Here is a 20,997-nt window from a genome sequence, read left to right as displayed (position 1 = left end):
GGTTTTTTTTCCCCCCAGAAAATATTCGCCTTGAGTTTGTTTTCAGATCTTTAATGTGAAATTGCATTTACTTTCAATGTTTTCAAGGCTCACGACTGAGGCATTATTGTTACTCTGTTTCAGTAGGCCTTTTATAGTAGGTATTTACGCTCACATTTATTTAGCTAGTTCTTCAGAACTGTAAGGAGATGATTTTCTTACAGAAATGGGATAGCTTTTTTTCAGGAGTCAATATCTTAAAGAATTACGCATTTAAGGGCTTGGGGGAGGAGATGGCCCCGGAAAACACTCAGTAATAAATGAATGAGCCAAAGTTTAAAAAAGAAATATGGAAAATAAATTGTTACATTTTCATGGTGGCACCAGCTCATCTTGTCTGGCTTATTGCGTGATTCAAATCCATGTAATATCAGGTGTATCCAAATGGACAAGGCAAGGAGGACATAGGGGGTTCAGTAAGCGCACGTAGGCCAAAGCTGAGCACTTTTGAGAATCTTGCTCATTGTCTTGAAAATGAACAATCACACAGACGTGTCCGTGTCCTCTACCATGAAATAGAAAGTCACAGTCCATCTTAAGCAGTACATGTTTATTAAATGGCTACAAACTCTAAACACAAAGGGTATGTCTACACTTAAAATGCTAGTGCGACACAGCTGCAGCGCTTCTGTATAGACATGACCTACTCTGACAGGAGGGGTTCTCCCACTGGCATAGGTAATCCACCTCCCTGAGAGGCGGAAGCTAGATTCTTCCATCAGCTAGCACTGTCTATGATGGGGGTTAGCTTTGCATGGCTATGTGCATGAGGGTTGTGCTGCTGATGCCCCTGCATCACTACTGGAGGCTTAGGCTGGGCTCCCATGGGAGGACCCTCAGAGGCTGGGCTTGGCAGGAAGTGTCACCCAGAAGGGCCTGAGTGGCAGCCCCTCACAGCCCACTGATTGGCTGGTACCAGTACTTAAACCAGGAAGCCATGATGGGAGGGTGTCTGAACAACAATGAAGACTGCCTACCTGTCTCTGCTCTAGATTCTGTTTGCAATAGACCCTAGACTCCAGCTTCTGACCCTGGTATGTCCTTGGTTTTGCTCTTCAATTGTTCTCTATAACCTGGTACCTGACCTGGGACTCCTGACCCTGCCTGCCTCCTGACACCTGACTCTCAGTTTGCCCTCTGGCCTGTCTTGGACTCTGACCTCCCAGTAGTCTGACCCTGCCTGCCTCCTGATGCCTGAACCATAGTCTCCCCTCTGGCCTATCTCGGACTCTGATTTCCTTGTACCTGACTCGGCCTGACTCCTGACTCCTCGTCTCAGTTGTGACACTATGTCTCTCAGGGGTGTGGCTTTTTCAGACCCCTGAGAGACATAGCAATGCTGATGTAAGTTGCCAATGTAGACCAGTCCAAAGCAACAGACTCCAACACAGCTTGAGTTCCAGCTTTGTCTCCTTTGTTCACCAGAGACTACATCATGCTTGTACAAAGAGACACCTAGTGGCTGACCAATATACTGCAAGTAAATGTATCATTACATCCCTTAGACATGCCCTACAGGCAGCACAAGACCAGAGAAAACTTTTCCTTTCCATTTCCTAAGACTCCCCCTAACTTCACTCACCTGCAAGCCAGCAGGTGGGAGAGGGGAGACGTTGCAATGATTTGCCATTTAATTTCATAGATCTTCCATATTTCCCTGTTGTTGGTAATTGCAAAGATTGGGAAATGCACACTCTGGATCTCTGGCCACACCAGAGCTTTGCACAGCTTGGCTCAGGAGGGCTGCTCTAAATTATGCCTGGCTGCTCACAGCAGCAGGGGGCAGCTGAAGTATCACTGGAGCACTGGCACACACCTTTCCCGTGTCTATGCCACCTAGAGTACACAAAGGGAATGCTGAGGGAGCCAGTTAAAACTCCTTTTTGTCTGCCTTTTTTTCTGCCAGAGGGTCACAAAATGGCCATAGCATGGGCAACGATTAGAGTCAGGCTATTCAATTTCTTCCATGCACCAATGGTGTGAAGTTAGACTCCGATCCTGCAGTCCTTGCTCAGACAAAACTCTCATCAAAGTCTTAGATGGGAGTCTTGCCTGAGTGAGGGCTGCAGGATTAGCCCCTTCTACCAGGAGGGCAGTAATTGCTGTTGAGAACGTTTACGAACAGGCTGCCTGAATGAAGTGACTTGTCCCTCCTAAGTAACTGCCTTATCTTGTCAAGTTCATGGTATAGGAAAACGAGCGGGAAGGTCTGGTCCCAGCACGGTGTGCTCGGCTTGGAGAAAAGAATCACGCTTTGGAAAAAGAAGGAATAATGGAATGTTCCGTTTGTAATGGCTTTTTCAGCTTGCTGGTGGGGAGTTTTTTCTCTGCTGTAAAAATGATGTTAGTATTTAATTCTTGGGGTTTAATTTGTGCCTTTGCGTGGAGTGCTTTTGAAGGAAACGCTTCTGTTTGGAGGAGTTCATTACGTACAACGCAAGAGTAATGTTAAAGTGGACGGGTTGGGTTTGGCTTCGAGACGCTCCAGCTGCTGGTAGGTGTGGAGTTGTGTGTGTGTGTGTGAGAGAGAAAGAGGCTGATGTTACTTGCATATTTGTAATAGCCAAATTGCAGAATATAATGCAAAACAGTAAATATAATAAAGGCAGACTAGCCCACTGAGCTACACTGGGTCCATCATATGCACAGTTAAAAATGTCTGTTAAAATAATATTCAAACTGAGGGGCTGTCCAGAAACCTGCAAGAAACACAGGGCAGATCTCTCCAAGCACCTCTCCATGCGCCGACTCCAATTCAGCAAAGCACTTAAGCACAAACTTAACCTCATTGACTTTGACGGCTCTACTCACATGCTCAGTGTGAAGCGGGTGCTCGAGTGCTTCGCTGGATCAGGCCCACAGTGCTTGAAGTGAGACAGGGTCCTGGGTCCCCCTTCCCTCCCTCAAAAACATACTCAGGCCAACAGAGCTGTATGAGCATTGAAGGGTGGAGAGGGTATGCCACAGGCTCTTTAAGACCCAGTGGTGTACAGAGTTCCCAGGCGGGATTCTGAATGGCTGCTGCAAACCTCTCCATTCACATTTCACACCTCACAGACATCAATGAATTATTTCCTCCCCCTCCCCCCTCCCCCTCCGTTATCAGCATCTCCATTTTACAAAGGGGAAAGCGAGGTCCAGAGAGAGATGATCGCTCCAAGGTCTCACAAGGCAGAGCCAGGAACTGAATGCAGATCTCCTGAAAACGAAGCCCGTGCCTTAACCACAAAATCCGGCGTAGCACATTTTCCTTTGAACACAGCAGCCTTCCTAGGAAACTAGCTTCTTTATGGCCCTGATCCAAAGTTCACGGAAGTCAATGGGAGTCTGTCCATTGATTTGAATGGGCTTTGGAGAAGGTCCTATAAGTGCTTTTAGAAATGATGTGTTTCCTTCCCTGCTACACTGGAAAGAACTGCTCTGGCCTCTAATTCCCCTGGTCCATGCCTACTCCTCCCAGGCAGATCTTATCTTTCTTAGGGAAGCTGGAGAGGTTGGGTGTCATGGCCACCAAGGATCTCCTTTGGTCCCAAGGGGTCTGTACCACCCAGCACTATCCCATTATCAGTTCACCAAGTTTCTTTGAAACTATAGGTGAAAAGTCACTCTTTTCCTGGGGACCTGTTTTCTTGCCTGTTCAGGCTAAAACCTCATTCTACGCAGCCTTGGCTCCACTCATTAAGGGCCGGATCCTGTTCCATTTGCAGTCAATGGCAAAATGGGACATATTAATGACGTAACAATATATGGACATGTGACAGAGTGCTGGGAATCAGCAACCGAGACAGCGTTCTGGTCACTATTTCACCCATTAGGCCCTGGGGAGGGCCTGATTAAGGAGCAGAGTTCCGGATTACCAGATCAGATTGGGGCAGGGAAGCTAATGAAGTAATTAGCCCGCTAACAAGGAGACTGGGTAAAAGAGCACAGGAAGGAAGAACAAGGGGACAGCAGGGGTGATGGTGAAAGGCTAGCAGGGCCTGCCATAAGGGAGTTCTCCAGGAGACACCTTTTCTCCCCACACCTTTCCAGAAGGGGTAGCAAAGCTGGATAACATTGGAAATACTGTGGCTGCACTAGCATGTAGAAGGGGGCGGAGTGACACACTGGAAATAAACTGCGTGGTAGTGTCTACAGGAGAGAAAGTCACTGAGTGGTCTGTGCAAAGCAAAGAGGTTGGGAGACCCGGCACAGGAAAATATAGAATATGCTAATTCTGTGTTAAGCTACGTACTTCTACATGTCAAGACAGGGTCATTGTAATGTCTTACTGTAAATGGCCCCAAAATATCAATAAATCAAAAATTTTCAACAACCAGAAACCACCTCCTTTTAACTTGTAGAGTATGGGATCAGGGTCCACACTATTCATTAGGACCCGAGCTCTGGCAATGAGCTCTGAGTCGGCCTGTACACAGCTGACTGCAGGATCAGGGCCTAAAGGCCTACTCGAAAATCCACTGAAGTCGGTGGGTGTCTTTCTATTGACGTCATTGAGCTTTGGACTTTAGGGCCTCATTCAAAGACATTTAAGTCAATGGAAAGACTCCCATTGATTTCACTGGGCTTTGAATCATGCGATGGGTTGTTAGCACGACACTAGCATGGAATTAGCTTCTATGAGCAATGGGTGGATGCTCAAATGTTCTGTTGATGTATCTTCTGCTTGCTTGCATAATCCTGGAGGCAAGTGATCTTTCATGGACCGTTACTTCACTAGGGATCTGTTTAATAAGAGGTGGGGGGGAAATCATAGGAAAACAAAGAATATCAATAATCACAAGTATTTACATCTGGCAGTAAAGTATTTGGGAAAAAATTACTCCAGCAGCTTGTTGACTTTAAAACTTAATTTTATTAAAATGTTCAACATAAAGTTTCTATTTTAAACAAGCACTTGAAAGAAATAGCCAAGATTAATAGGAACCTAAATTGAAACCATGTTGGTTTGTAGGTAAGACAGACCAGCACTGAATTAATAGGAAAGTGTTTTTTTCAGGGAAAGTTCTGCAGTTTTTGCCACTGCTGTTTGCCTTTGCTTTGTCTTTCTTGGAAAGGAGGTGGGGGTAAAAGCACCAGCCTGTTAAATGTTTTATTTCCTCTTTAGAGCTTCGTTCAGCCCAGTTTATTAAGCTTCCTGAAACAGTGGCCTATGCAAAGTCAATTGACAATATGTCTCCCCGGTTTATATAAAGTCAGATCCTCGGGTGGCATAAACCAGCATAGCTCCATTTACTTCAAAACGCTCTCCACCAGGGCTTTACAACAAATGTGTTAGTAAAAAAAAGCGGATGGTAAACTGAGAGAACGCTTCAGCATGTAGCTATCGCCTGTAGAGATGAATTACAAGGTGATCAGAGAATTGTGCTAGTTACCTAATGAGTAGTTTACAAAAGCAATAATGGATAGGTCTCATAATTACCACTACAGGATTCTTTGGAGTCACCAGTGCCTGGAAGGAAGAAGATTTAGCCTGAACAGGGAAGTTAAACAGGACATCAGGAAAATCGTAAAACTGACGTCATTGGATCATAGTCGATTTACACCATCGAAGGATCTGGCTTGTTGATTTCAATGGAGCCATGCTGATTTACATCAGTTGCTTTTATTTCCCCTCCCAGATATTTTTTAAGTCCACAGGGAACAATTACTGGGTGGTAACAATAGAGAACATGAACACTGGGGGAACTTGTTAGCAGCCTGAAGGCAGGTATGTCGCTCACTGTTTGGTCCATGAATTGTTAGTAGAAACAGTGAATGTTACCAGCTGGCATCACAGTGGTCTGTATTCATTATGTGAATAAACGTATGCAGTTGCCAATGGATTTTTACTTGGGAATGTCAGTGCAATTTGCAAGTAATAATTGTATTTCTATGTACATTACATTACATCAATTCCCAAGTGGGGGTTCTGTGGCAGTAGTTATGCGTGTGAGGACTCCAATTTTTATTCCAAGCATTTATTCTAAGCATTTTAATTCCCAGAACCCTGGGGAGAGAGAGAGAAGCGTGCTGACACCCACTGCAAAGATCCCGAGAAGGCTGAGAAAGGGCCATTAGGGGGCACTGTAGTCTCAAAGTGAGACAGAGACAGCAGGAGAGAGGGAATACACGCCATCCCTGCTTCAGAGATTGGGATGAGCCCACCAGCAGGGGATGATCGTTCCTTAAAAGGAAAGTGTCTGAGTGGGCTGGATTCTATTCTTAAGGGCCGCTCCTCCCATGAGAGATCCAGCAAGGACTGTGAGCTGTGACGATGGTGGTACAGTCACCAGGGATCCCTGCAACAACCTCCGCCCCGTGGGAATGCACAGCTGGGGCCTAGAGCAAAGCACTGAAAGAGGATTGGATGGGATGAGCGATTCTTGTCACCCCAAACCACCTGTCTGCCACATCGCCACCTCAGTCCTGGAGCTGGCTGAGATGCTCCGAGCAGGAGGAACCTATCAAGGAGTCTACATGTGAGCATCATATGACCTGCTGCAGCTAGCACTTTCCCTGTGGTCTTGCCAGCAAAACACCAAAGAATCCCAGCTGGTGATGCTGAGGTGACACTGACTGATCTGCTCCGTGCTCAGAGGGGAAGGAATCTGGAGGCCGCACCGAGTCTCTGAGAAAAAACAAACACCCTGAAGCAGCCTTGTGAGCAAACAACAAACTTCCTTCTCCCTCAGAACCAGCTCTGCAGGGCCCTGGGAGGGACTGAGTGAGGGGGACTCTCTGTCCTCAAGAGGGTAGCTCTGAGATGTAATCCTGATAGTTGCATTGGATCTGGTCAACGAGGTGAATAGAACGGAACCGCTCGTAAGAGTGGCCATAATGTAATTAAATTTAACATCCTTACAGGTGGGGAAATACCAAAGAAACCCATCACAGGAGCATTTCAGAAAGGGGAACTACACAAAAATGAGGTTAGTTAAACAGAAATTAAAAGGAACAGTCACAAAAGTGAAATGCCTGCAAACTGCATGGAAACTATTTAAAAACACCACAATGGAGGATCAAACCAAATGTATGCCCCAAATTTAAAAAAATAGTAAAAGGTCCCCAAAAATGCCAGCCTGGCTAAAGAGCAGAGCAAATGAAGTTGTTGGAGGCAAAAAGGCAGTCTTTACAAATTGGAAGTCAAATCTTAGTGAGGAAAGTAGAAAGGCGCATAAATTCTGACATGCTAAGTATCAAAGTGTAATTAGGCAGGCCAAAAAAGAATTTGAAGAGCAACTTGTACGAGACACAAAAACTAACAGCAAAAAATGTTTTAAGTTCATCAGAAGCAGGAAGCCTTTCAAACAATCAGTGGGGCCACTGGACGATCAAGGAGCACTCAAGGAAGACAAGGCTGTTGCAGAGAAACGAAATGAATTCTTTGCATCAGTCTTCTCTGCAGAGGATGTGAGGGAGATTCCCGCACCTGAACCATTCTTTGCAGGTGACAGATCTGAGGTACGGTCCCAGATTGAGGTGTCAGTAGAGAAGGTTTTGGAATGAATTGATCCATTTAAAAGTAATAAGTCACCAGGGCCACCTTTATTTGGTTCCTTCCCATGGTCTTTGGTTCCAGCAGCTGCAGGGGATAGTGCCACGCTCAGCTGCAGAAGAGGTTCACACCTTTATCCAGCTGCAGGGAATCTGATAAGGAATCGGCGGATCTGAGTCCGAGTCTATCTGCTCCTAAGTCCCTGTGCACGCAGCTGATGCCAGCGTGGCTGGTCCGTAAACCTGCCCCCGGGGTACAGGTGACTGAGGGACAGTGAGGAAAAGGCGCTTCTGTGTGGCAGGAGGCCAGGAATTGTTATTAGCAATAGGGAAACACCGCAAGGTTGCAGGAGGAGAAGAGGGTGGTCACTGGGCTGGTGTCACAACCCACAGGTCTCAAACCCAGGCCTGCCAGGTTCACAGCCACATGCCGACCTGCCATCCGGAGGTAGCTCACCTGCAGCCCATGTAGCCCAGCCACGGTGTGAGACTCTGCCCCAAGGTCTAATTGACCGAGTCCCAGAGCAGCTGATTGGCCCTTCTTAAGCCGGCAGCAGATACAGGAAGCTGTCTGAATAGCTGGGATCTACCCTGGGTGTGCCTTGTGTTGCCTGCGCCCCCACCCCCGGCCTAATTTCCTGGCACTCTGACCCAGCTGGACTCCGGGCATCTGACGTGTGATTCCCGACCTCCAGCTTCTCTCCTGCCTCTGATCTCTGGTGTCCTGACCTGGCCTGAATCTGGTTCCCAGCTCGTGGTTCTGATCTCCAGTTTGTCTCCGGCTGCTGACCTCCCAGTATCCTCACCCAGCCGACTCCTGTCTCGTGACTGTGGGCTCTGACTGCTAGATCTGGCTGCCCACAACCCAGCCGTGACAACCGGTGGGAGGGAGACCCCTGGTGAGTGAGGCACCTGGAGCTGCTCAGGGAGACACAGGGAGAAAGGAGAGCAAACTGGGTCCTGCAAGACCACCCTGCAAAACGCCAAGATTTTCTGCAGTCCATTGACGGCTGCTCTGTGAGACACTGGGTGGACACTTAGCTCCTCACGCTGTCTCTGAGCCTCAGATTTGGTGAATGTTTAAAAACACCATGAGTGCCATGAGACAGCTCCCATATTACCCCATTCCTATGCACTCCAGTAACATGCTAAATGAGTGACAAAAATTAGCCCCAGGGAACTGCTGATGGCTCAGAGGAGCAGTTGTGGGAGGGGGAGGAGGAGCGGGTGGGGATTAGCTTTGTGTTTTGGTTCCTAGTGGACCCAAGGGCCAGGCACATAAACTGAACTAGCTTCTCCCTTCCCCGCCCCCCTGGGCAGTGGTTCCTGCAGAAAAGAATGGGGGTGGGGGGGCAGGGCACAGTGGGAGGTACCTGCTCTGTGGATCAGCAGAGGTGTTCAGTCAGTAGAACTGTCAGTCATGCATTTGTTGAGTGGGCAGCCAATGATGATGCCACTGTGGGTCCCTTTGAGAGGTCCTGTCCCCTTCCACAGAAGTCAAATAGGCTGTACCTGTTGGGGGTGGGGAGGGGCAGTCAATGGGGTTGCTGTGGTGAGGCCTTTTTGGTGACCATACCGTTTCCATCTGGATGTCAGATCATCCTGCACCTGTCAGGACCACGACATTCACTAAAGAGAGGGGGGTTTATTTATAGCCCGTAGAATAGCTGTTGCTTTTCCATTCAGAATGCTGCTGCAAAGATCGTTTTCCTAGCCGGTTGCTTTCACCACACCGCCCCCTCTACTTCTGTATCGTATCAAAACATAAGCTACTTTCCTTCATTTTCAAAGCCTTTCACTGCCTTTCCCCATCTGATCTGCCAGGCACTATTGAAAGGTTGACTCTCACCTCCACAACCCACTTGTTACATTTTCAAACAAGGACCTTTCATTCTTTCTCCCAGTTGGGAGGAGCTTCCTGTAAACATCTGCAAAACCAGCTAAGCCGCTTCCTTCAAATCCCTCCTTGAAACGCTCCTTTGAAATGAGGCCTACAAATCACACGACAACGGTTAAGTTGCTGGTGTGCTAAGACCACTGTTGATCATGCTGACCAATACTATTTCTTTGTATTCCCCCAAATCTTGTCTGTATCCAAATGTTGTCTCACGCCTTATACTTAGATTGTAAACGCTTTGGGGGCAGGGTCTGTCTTTTTGTTCTGTTTGTACAGATGCCCAGATAACCTGGTCCATGCCTGAGGTTCCTAGGTGCTACAAATAACAATTTTCTATAAATATCACTGTGGTTTAATACAACATGCACCATCAGCTACCATAGACCTTGGGCACTGTTTTTGATGGTTTTTACTTGTTAAAAATGAAGGCAAGGCTCTTGCACTCTTTGGAAGAAAACAGTCATCACGAGTATTCTACATTCCTGAGTCACTGATTTTTGCTTAGGATAAAATAAGTTAGTCTGTAGAAAAGCGAGCTTGTTCCACGAGACCTGTGCCATTCTCTGTTCTGCCTTAAATCCTCAAGCCCAAGTTTTAACACAGGGTTGCCGACTTGGTGAAATGACGCTCTCCTTGTTGCCAAAGCGAAAGCAACAATGCCAGAGATCTAATCAGGTGGTGACACGGACGACTAGAAGATATGTTTATGTACATGGAAAAGGTAATTCTCATGGCGCTTTGTGCCAAAGGGCTGTCTAGAGCTGGGGTTTCAGTTACAAGCAAGCAAAAATAGGTTTGCATTAGTGGTAAATCCATCAGATGCAGTTTAAAGACTCTAATGAGAATATGTGTAATATGATTCTAGGCACGGTGGTAATTTGTTTGACATATCAGAGCCACTTGCATGAGTTTGATCATTAAGGTGAATGATCTGTATTATGGTGACCAGATGTCCTGATTTTATAGGGACAGTCCTGATATTTGGGCCTTTGTCTTATATAGGTGCCTATTACCCTCCACCCCCTATCCTGATTTTTGCTATCTGGTCACCCTAATCTGTATTGCTAAAGAATGCTTCTGCTACAGAGCTCAGCATTCATAATTTACTAGAAATTAGGAGTAAATCCAGGAGCCAAGCCTCAGAATGTGTAAATGACGGTTCAGTAATTAATAATTCACTGGTCGGTAATATTAATGCACTATAGGGGAGAGTTTCAAAATCACAAAAGGCAGTTAGGTATCTAATTCCTTGGAAAAACTCCTCCATAAAATAACCCCGGTTAACTGAAATTCTCAATTTACCTAGTTACACCCCCCAAAATGGTATAGGCTGGAACCACCACTCAGCTTTAGAAGAGCAGTGGGTTTGAAAGAGCTGGGGACACAGAATACAGTGTTGGGGTGGCATTGGTCACTACGCTCTGGGGTTGAGACTGTAGGCCCTGATCCTGCCAAGATTTATGCATGTACTTGATCTGACATTACACCACTGTGCAGACTCATGGGGAGAGACAGTCCCTGCCCTGAAGAGGTTACAATTTAAATAGACATGAAACAAGCCCAGAGGCAAACTGACTGGTCTATCATCAGTGGCACAGCTAGAAATAAACTCCACCCTCTCCCCAAGTGCAACGTGAGTACAAAGTGTTTGTTACAGGCTGCCACCGGTGCAAGCAAAGAGAGAATTCTGATTCGGGTGAGCTTCACAGTCCTTTTACACTGGCACATATGACCACGCAAGGAGCAGGGCAGCGGAGAATAGGACCCAACGTTTTCAAAGTGTATTTTAATGTTCATGTTATCAGTCTCTTGAGACACCCATTCTGCCATCTAGCAGCCAGACAATTCTATCGTTATAATAACTGCAAATGTAACAATGACCATGGACAGATCATCAGCAAGGATTGAACCTGGGATGTCCTGAAAGAAGCACCTTTAATACTTGAGCTAAAAGAAAAGGACCCCAACTGTTAATGCAAAGGCTGTAGCACACTCATAAATTTGCGTACATGGTCTAGCCACTAGAGGGGGACAAATAGCCACGTGGTAGTTGCATGGGGTTATACCCATATCCCATCGCACAGGGAATGTGTAGCCCTGAAGTCGGTGATTGGTTTACGTGGTTTATCCTTCATTCATTGTTGCTTACCCTCCCCAGCTCTTGTTGACAGATTGTTGTTTTTAGACCTTGTCAAAATAATTCAACTTCATGTTTAATTTATATATAAATTGTGATGGAAGGGCTTTCCCTTGGGTCATGGCATGGCACTGCAGCACCCCTGCCTCAGTTTCCCCAACAGAGTCATTTGCACACTTCAGCTATGGATGCAGCCTAGCTCTCTGGCCCAGTCACTGAGAAAGCTCTAGGGTAGCGGGGCTCCCAAGTCAAACTCCAACAGAAGCACAAACCCAAAGAACTTTTTGCCCTGCCAGGCTCAGCTTTCAGCCCTCTTCCCCTCAGGCAGCTGGCCTTAGCACCCTCCAATGGATTGCTGGTAACAAATCAAACTGTCTTTGTCAAGCCTACCCTGCTGCAGGGATGTCCAGGGTGACTGCAGTCTTCAGTCAGCTCCTAGCGCCGTCCAGGCTTGCCTCAGGACACAGAGCTGTCAGTTTTCTCTCCTTCTGAGAGAGCGTCCCCCCCCCCCCGCCGCCCCTTTTAACTCCTCCTTCCAGGCCTGACACCTGCTAAAGGTGGGGCTGTGTGGGGCGGCTGCTGTTTATTAACCCCTTCCAAGCCAGGGTGGAGTTCATATATGCCATGACACTAATACTATATGATCATAGTTAAAATGAAAGAGTAAAAAATAAATATTTTGTAAATTTCGTTTTGCAAAAAATGCCGAGATTTGAAATTTTCTTCCCAGTTCAGGACAGCACTAAATTTTGAAATATCACCGTTTCCAGTGGGACAGAAATCCCGAATTTTGACCCTCTCTAGCTCTTTTCCTCAGATTTGGCACACACATTTGGGCTGCCTTTCTCCCAATTGCTCTGGCTGAAGGCTGCCTGTCACCACTTCCATGGCTCTAAGAAGGGAGTGTATTGTTGCCTGCCTTTTTGAGGGCAGGCTGCTAATTACGACTTTAATTCTGTATTGTTTTGCAGGCTCCAGGTGCCCAACTTTTTATCACACATAACAACAGAGCTAAATGCAGGCGTGCTGTCAGACAAGATGGCCTGACTGGCAAGATGCCCATCAGATGGGCAAAACCTGTTATTGATGAGCCATTTGAAGGGATAATATAATATGAAAGGAATTTGCTGGGATCCATGTATACATCAAAGCGTCCAAGCACCCATTTCTGAAACTCTGAAAGGATCCCAATTAAAACAGTGATAGATCTGCCTACTTATGTGCAGACGGCCAGTGGACTCACTGGCTGCATGAATGTAAACCATTAACATTCTTTTTCTTTGTGTTTCACTTTGGCAGGAGGCAGCCAGAATTTTGGACGACTAGTGGTTGTTGGCCAATGATACCGCCACTGTATGTTCAGCTTTGGGGGGGAAATCCCACACCACATTTGAGATGCTGTGGAAATAGCTTGGTTGTTGCTGCGACTTTTGGCTCACCCATAGCTTTCTGATTGCGCTGGGCATGCCGCCTCCTTAAAACAGGGCAAATGTCGGATGTGCCATCTGGAGAGTTAGTTCACATGCCATGTTTGACACCGTTCCTGAATTTTACTGCCAGTTATTTTGTGAGCAAACCCTAGAATGCAGACAATCTGCTGCGTCTCTAGACCTCATCCAGCCAAGATCCTAAAGTAGGTTTGGGATATAGGAAAGCCAATAGTCTGAATTCTTTTTTCTTTCTAGTTGAGAATACTCATCCACCGGAGAGCGATGTTCTGAGGACTGCTTAATTATTGTTTGCTAGATGTTTTCATGATAGCAGTGCTATTTGTAGAGCTGATTGGGAATTTTTTGATGAAATGTTTTTTTTTTCCTCCAAAAATGCTGACTTGTCAAAACGGCAATTGTCCAGGAAAGGTAGTTGGTGTCAACAAATCTCCTGACCTACAAGAGTTTTGAAATGGTCAATGCTCCCCGTTTTGACATTTTGGAACCAGAAAGTTTCAGTTTTTCAAGTTGGAGGGAAGTTTTGTTTTGAAATTTTAGTAAATTTAGACCAAAAATAAAAACATTTTTTTAGAAAAACCAAAACCAAAACCAAACCATTGAAATCAAAACAAAATATTTGGCTGATGAAAATGTTTGAGATGCCTTTTTGCATCAATTTGGGACAGGAAAATTTTTCGATATCTCAAAAAATGTTGCAAGATGGGAAAATTGTTTCCCACTCAGCTCTTTGGGTATGATATAGTTCCCATTGAATGCAATGGGTCTGATTTCCTGTTACTCCATTCCTGCACTTGGCGCCACCAGTGTGTTTCCTTGCCTAGCCCTGGTTCTAATGTAGAGCAGACTCAGGGCTGCTTTTATTTTTCTTCCCTTATGGGAGTTGTGATAACTGGGCCTATAAATGGATTCCAATTCATAGAATATCAGGGTTGGAAGGGACCTCAGGAAGTCATCTAGTCCAACCCCCTGCTCAAAGCAGGACTAATCCCCAGATAGATTTTTTCCCTAGATCCCTAAATAGCCCCCTCAAGGATTGAACGCACAACTCTGGGTTTAGCAGGCCAATGCTCAAACCACTGAGCTATCCTTGTGAGCTCGACAGTAAAAACAATGTGAAAGTTCATGAAATGTCACAACTTATAATAACAAATGTTGATGGGAAAAGCTATGAAAGGAAGACAAGGCTGAATTAGTCTAAATGAACCCCCCTGGTATATCTAGGGGTCTACTTAAATCGCGGCGAAATCACACCAATTTCATGGATGTGTTCATACAGTATAGTACAAGTAACTACTTTTACCTTTGTAAGTTGTCCTGGATAAGGGAGTCTGCTAAACAAATAAATAAATAATTAAAATGTATAATACAGAGTTGTACATAAAGCTTAGAGACACACATTTATGCGTACCTGAATAAAACAGTCCGTTTTATTTGTTAAACACCAGCATGCAACATCCACCAGTTGCAGCTGACCTCTTCTGTCTCTGTGGGGTGAATACCTGTCCAGACTTTCAAACTGGACATTCTGCGTCCACGGAATTGGTAGGAATTGTACGGCAGCATTTTGTCAATTTGTAGAGATTTGGAAACTGATCGGAAACAGAGTCCCAAAACTCAGTTACATTTTCTGGCATCTGGCATTCTTTGACAAAGGTCAGGTAAGCAGCACATTCGTTGTCATGATCTTTCTTCCAACCAGGAATTGCTTGAATTAGCTCAGGGTCAAAACACAGAAAAGGTACCTGATTTGGATTGAAAATACAAATAGCATTCCAAAAGTAGGGTTGTTCAAACGGAGGTGGTAGTGACTGATTGTACCTGTAGTACTGATTTAACTTTTCTGCTATTGACTGGAACGCTCCTTGTGGCTATTTTCAGTTTGGCACTCTGAAAGTCGTTGCGATGCCATAGCTGTGTCCAACTGCCCAGATCTATCAGTTTGTTGTCTGCTTTGTGAATCAAAACCTGGCGACTTTCAAGCCATGTTAGAAGCTGTATGAACTGGATAGCATTCTCAGTCATGAACTTCACCTGGTCTTCAGTATTGCTCTGTTTTAACAGATCAGAGACTTTAAGCAAAGACTGTGTGCCTGGTGTGATTTCAAGCTCCTCGCACACAAATTGCCGGTAGTATTTAATATTCTTTGCATGGTAAGCAACTGATTAAACCACAAATTCCACCACTGGTTCAGGTGGAAGTGACACTGCTTGGCTACCACTTTGATTGGCCGTGGACTCCTTGAATCGTAGTTTACGGTTTGGATAATGGTAACGTGAATTGCAATGGGCACCATTCCTTGTCCAATGGAACCTCAGAGTTACGAACACCAGAGTTACGAAGTTGCCAGTCAACCATTCACCTCATTTGGAATCGGAAGTATGCAACCGGGCAGCAGCAGAGACCAAAAACCAAACCAAACCAAAAGCAAAGACTGTACAGTTCTGTGTTAAATGTAAACTACAAAAAACAAAGGGAAAGTTTTATTTGACAAGGTAAGGAAACTGTTTCTGTGCTTGTTTCATTTAAATTAAGATAGTTAAAAGCAGCATTTTTTCCCTGCATAGTAAAGTTTCAAAGCTGTATTAAGTCAATGTTCAGTTGTAAACTTTTGAAAGAACCACCAGAACGTTTTGTTCCGAGTTCCGAACGTTTCAGAGTTACGAATAATCTTCATTCCCGAGATGTTCGTAACTCTGAGGTTCGACTGTAGTACGTCAGAGAAAGCTTTGCACGTGTGCATCGTGCTGTCAGAGAAAAATGCGGGGACCTTATTGAAATCTAAGCAGTAGTTTACAACAACCTTTACTACATATTGCGATACAGTTGAAAAAATTACTGACTTAAGTTGAACAGGCTCTGTTAGGAGAAAGGGCATACAGTCATCTTTCCAGCTACCAGGTCTGAATAAAACATGCTAAACTACTTTCAGTTGTTCGTTTAAACATCCTGGACGCTGTCGCTTGTTTTTTGTTCTGACCTGAAGCTTCTGTACATGCTTTTTGTTGAATACGTGATTCAGACTCAAAATGGGGATTGAGCATGTTTTTTTCTGAACACGTCCAGAGTCATGCTGCAAGATTTACCATCGTCTGCATGTAAGGTTCTTACTGGGTACTGCTTCACACAATCCAAAACTGAAATGTTTGAGCCAAAAAGGTTCAGTCATTTTATGGAAAGGAAGGTATTGAAAAAATATACTTTTACCATTATAAAAAAGAGCAAGACCTTTTTCTGAACAGCTCTAAGTTAACATTTTGTACAGAGATTATCTCGAGGACAGATGTGGATTTCACTGTGAAAATATCTTTGGATCTGGCCAAATTCTACTAGTTTAAACATTATAATTTGCGCATGCACTGTGATTTTAAAATAATGTGCTTTTGGTTTGGTTTGTATGTAAAATTGATTTTGGACACCATCTCCAAAAAGGGTTTCTACAAATGAGACCAGAAAGAGAGTCTTCTGTAATTACCCCAGTGCACATATTTCCTTGTGTAAAAATCTGGTTTCAGTTTGCCTGCTGATAGCTCGCTAGAAGTTCCCCACGAATGACCAGAAATACAACCTATATCAAGCTAGTTGGGATAGAAATACTTTCTAATGCCTCCCATTTCTCAATGAACTAGGGCAGTGCAATGTGAGGCAACAGGTCATGAACTATTGTAGAGTAAGTGAAAGCGGGGAGAAGTCGTCAAACATAAATAGTGCACAAATGATGCTCATAAGCATAGTCCAATTTAGAAATGATGAGCCATTTCCTTAGCTGGTGTAAATTGGAATAGGTCCATTGACTTAAATGAAGCTGCACTGATTTACCTCAGTTGAGGATCTGGCCTTTCACCTTTCAATTACTGCCTTTCATTCACAGTCCTTGGGTAACATTATGCACTGACATATCAGAAATCTGTGGGCTAGATTTTGCCACCTATCCGTAGACTTAGTATTACCTTACTCCTCAAGAAATCCCACTGATTCAATGGAACTACTTGAGGTGTGAAGTTATTACTTAGCAGGAGAAAGAAGGCACAATTTTGCCCCGTTTCTAAGCACTTACAGGAACAATCTCCTATAGCTCCAAGGAAGACCTAGTCAGTCTTGTAACATAGTTAAAGACAATATTAACATGGTCTCTTTTCAATTGCAATGATTAGGTTATTTACTCTAGTTTCTTTTCCATAAATTGTTCCATGCATCGTTTGCCATTCACTTTGGGCCCAATGCAGTGCCCATTGAAGTCACTAGGAATCATTATACTGACTTGCCATGCACTGGATTAGGCCCCTTATCTGTTCATGTGTCCCACACTAGATCACAGGCTACTACTGCGGCATGACATTTCTCCAGCTGTTGTTGTATTCACTGCTTACACAATCGGTTTTGTATATAATCTTCTCGGTGCTTTTGTGTAAAAGAGAGTTGGCGAAAGCCAGTTTGTGCCTTTGGGGGTCTGTTGTTAATACATTGCCACTCAGCTATTGATCCAATATAGAGAAATCATCAGTCATTCAATTCTGGTCATTTACTGTCACTGCAACCACAGATGACTACAGAAGGTGGCTGTTATATTGTATAAAATCAAACTAGGGTGTCGAGAGAGGCATCTAAAGCCATATAAAGGAACTTAGATTTGAAAACTGGGACCTTAATTCTCTCTGTCTTCGTATCAAAACGGGGATACTTACCCACCTCTGTAAAGCAGAAGGAAATCCTCAGGCGAAAGGTTCTATTTAAGTGCAGAAGATCTTTAAGAACGGGAGTTGGCTGAAATTTTTCAAATGTCAAGACTTTGTCCAAATTTTTCAGTGAAACTTTGAACATCAACAACAACAAAAAGGAAAAAAAAAAAATCCATGAATTTGCTGTACGCTTCCTCTCCCCCCGTTTTTCAATCAGCTCTGTTAAGAACTGAATGACAGGTGTGTTGTCAGAAAGCAGGTCATGTTTGTCACAGGTACATGAATTTGACACCTCAAGAGCACACATGCCTGTGTTCTGCCCCATGGACACAAGGGTGCAGAGAGCACCATGTAAAAATAAGTATGATCGCTCTCACGATCAACTGTCGTTTTCTTTTCCTTTCAGAGTGCTCCATTTAAGCCAGCGATTTGTCCCACTCCGCTTTCCTCTTCAGGTTGTTTGAATGAAACAGGTGTTTCACAAAAAGCCTCGAGCTAACAGTGCTAATCTCTGCTTTTCACAAATGGCTCTTTTGTACTGCCTGTTGGATTTGGATTTACAGGCTGGAGTCTTTCTTTTTTTAAACAAACAAACAAACAATGAGGGCAAACAACGGAGAGGGGAGAATAAAAGGGAATCCGCACATATAAACGAGATGACATCATTCGTTTAGCTTAGATGATACAGTAGTCAAGGGACGTGATGATGGGAAGGGCCCCTTCTAAGGAAATAACATGGTATATGACAAAGGGCTAAGTATGAGACAACCCACAAAGCATCTGCTACTGGAACAATGAAAAGTTCATTGGTTTAGAGACCTTGGAGCTCAGGTGCAGTGAAAGAGAATAGGGTCCCATTGTTAAGGCAGGATCGGCAGTCGGCTTTGTTCATCCCCCCCCCTTGGCATTACAATAATAATAACTTGTCACCATCTTGAGACATGTTGGCATAGATCGCAACCACTGATGGATACTCAGCCAGTGAATGCACTGAAATGGTTTGTTTCTGTTGATGTACGTCTTTGTAGAATCCCCTAATGGGAATATAAATAGATGAAACCTTCACCGGCAATTACTTTTTGTGTAGTCCACTTTAACCCCTCCTCGCCTGGAGAAAGGCACACTGTACTGGTGTTACCATGCTGTTGGGCTATTTTTTTGCCTTCTTGTATTGTTTCATTCATTCTATTTGCAAATGGACGTGTATTAAAAATGTCACAGCTGGAGCTGGGCAAATTGTACCACCCCGCTGTTGTTATTTTTTTTACAATTAGTTTGCATTGGAATTCATGTAAAGAGGGTCTAGACATGAAAACAAATTCATTCAGCAGTTTAAGGGGCTGATCCGATGCCCACTGAAGTCCTCTTGACTTCCCTGGGTGTTGGATCAGACACTTGGAGACTCAGGCCAACTCTTTCAAATTTATTTTCAAAAGCGTCCTTCATTACGTTTTGTGCGAGAGCAGGTTCCGCTGGGTTTGCGAGTCATGGGCTTTGAAAATGTTCTGCTTTGAATGAACCTGGTTTTCCTCTGGTCAGATCTCATTGGTGCCCGGACACTGTAGGGATGGGCACAAATCCCGTCTCGATAGGGAAGGTTCAGGTCTGATGGGGACAATGCTTGTTTGCATGGTTTTGCATCAGTTTGCTTATTCGCCAGAAATGTAGGTGAGACTAGGCCTCAGTTACGAACCAGAATTAGAACTCTGAGCATCTCAGCGAGGCACACTGCAAAAAAACGGGATGGCATTACTATGTGACACAAAATAGTACTAAATAATAATGAGTCTGTTGGTATGGGCCTGGGGAACGTCTGAAGGTAGTGCAGGTAAACTCAGGCTATCTGAACTCTGATCATCCAGAAACTGGACAGCTGGACTAAATTGCAGGCCACAAGATCAGGACATGCTGAGTGGTCCTCAAAGACATTTCAGGGTTAACAGCATTTCAGAAAATGGGGACCTCCCCAAAGTGACCCTATTAGCCCAGGAAGACTCCATCCCAGATGTAGTTTTCAAAGAATACCTGGGCGTCTAATTTATACCATCTCACCAAATCATCTTCCTTGAGCCTATGTGAAGGTAAAACTCAGGAGAAGGTTCACAGTATCCTCATAGTTCCATTCTAGGCTTGACAGTGCTGGTGCTTGGATATCCTAGCACTGTCCCCAGAATCTCTGTCCTTCATATCCCAGGATTTAACAAACCATCCAGGGAGTGATGGCCTTATCTAAATCTCATTGGGAGTCAATGAGAAAACTCCCCTGGGCTCTGGGCGGTGGATTAGGTCATATAACAAACCATTCAGTGAGCAATGGTCTAATCCACCACCCACTAGAGTCAATGGGAGAGTTCTCATTGATTCCAATGGGCTCTGAATCATGCTCTCAACTATTGTATGAAGATTTCCATTTCAAACTGATTAGCACTCTGGCAGCAAGGGGCAGCCGGTGAGGTAGGAAGTGAACTGCATCAAGGTCTGATGCCAGCATTCCAACACACTAGCAGGGCTGGTTGAAATTTTTTGGATTTAAAAATGTTGACAAAATGTTCAAATGTTGATGGGGAGGGGGGCGGGAAATGTGATTTTTTTTTTTTTTGGTACTTTCCCTCTCTCCTTGTTTTTCAGTCAGCTGCACCCAACTGGGTTGATCCTGGAGTAGGGTTATCACAGAGTGCAGGGATTCAGAGCAGTGGAACGGTTACAAAAAATGACTGCTGAATCCGAAGCATCACCTCGTGGGATCAATGTTATGTCCATAACAAATTCCTGCACTGTAGTCAACGATCACTGTATAAAACCCAGACACACCATGATCGGGGACTGAGATACAGCCAAAGACACAAACCTCTACCAGTTGGGCCTAGGGTGACCAGACAGCAAATGTGAAAAATCGGGATGGGAGTGGGGGGTAATAGGAGCCTATATAAGAAAAAGACCCAAAAATCGGGACTGTCCGTATAAATTCGACATCTGGTCACCCTACTTGGGCCTTTAGTTTTTGGTAGTAACAGGTGCCATGTTCGCTCTGTGCATCAGCCACTAGAGGGCAACATTCCTTGCTCCGGCTCATTTCTTCTAGTCTACCTTCATCACTCAACATCAGCAGAAAGAGACTAGACAAAGGGCTCTGACATGGCTGACAGCACATTTATACTTTAATTTGAATCCATATTTGTAGAAGAAATGTTGCATTTTCACCCACCTCTAATTACAGTCCACTCTGAACCATTTGAAATTGCCATCCCTTTGATACACAATACAGTGGCCAGCGAGGTCAATGGGACTCTTTCAAATGACAGGTGGGCATTGGATCAGTC

The sequence above is a fragment of the Chrysemys picta genome, chromosome 3 (genome assembly GCF_011386835.1).
Source record: "Chrysemys picta bellii isolate R12L10 chromosome 3, ASM1138683v2, whole genome shotgun sequence".
Taxonomy (NCBI): Eukaryota; Metazoa; Chordata; order Testudines; family Emydidae; genus Chrysemys; species Chrysemys picta.
Note: the sequence above shows the minus strand (reverse complement) of the source record.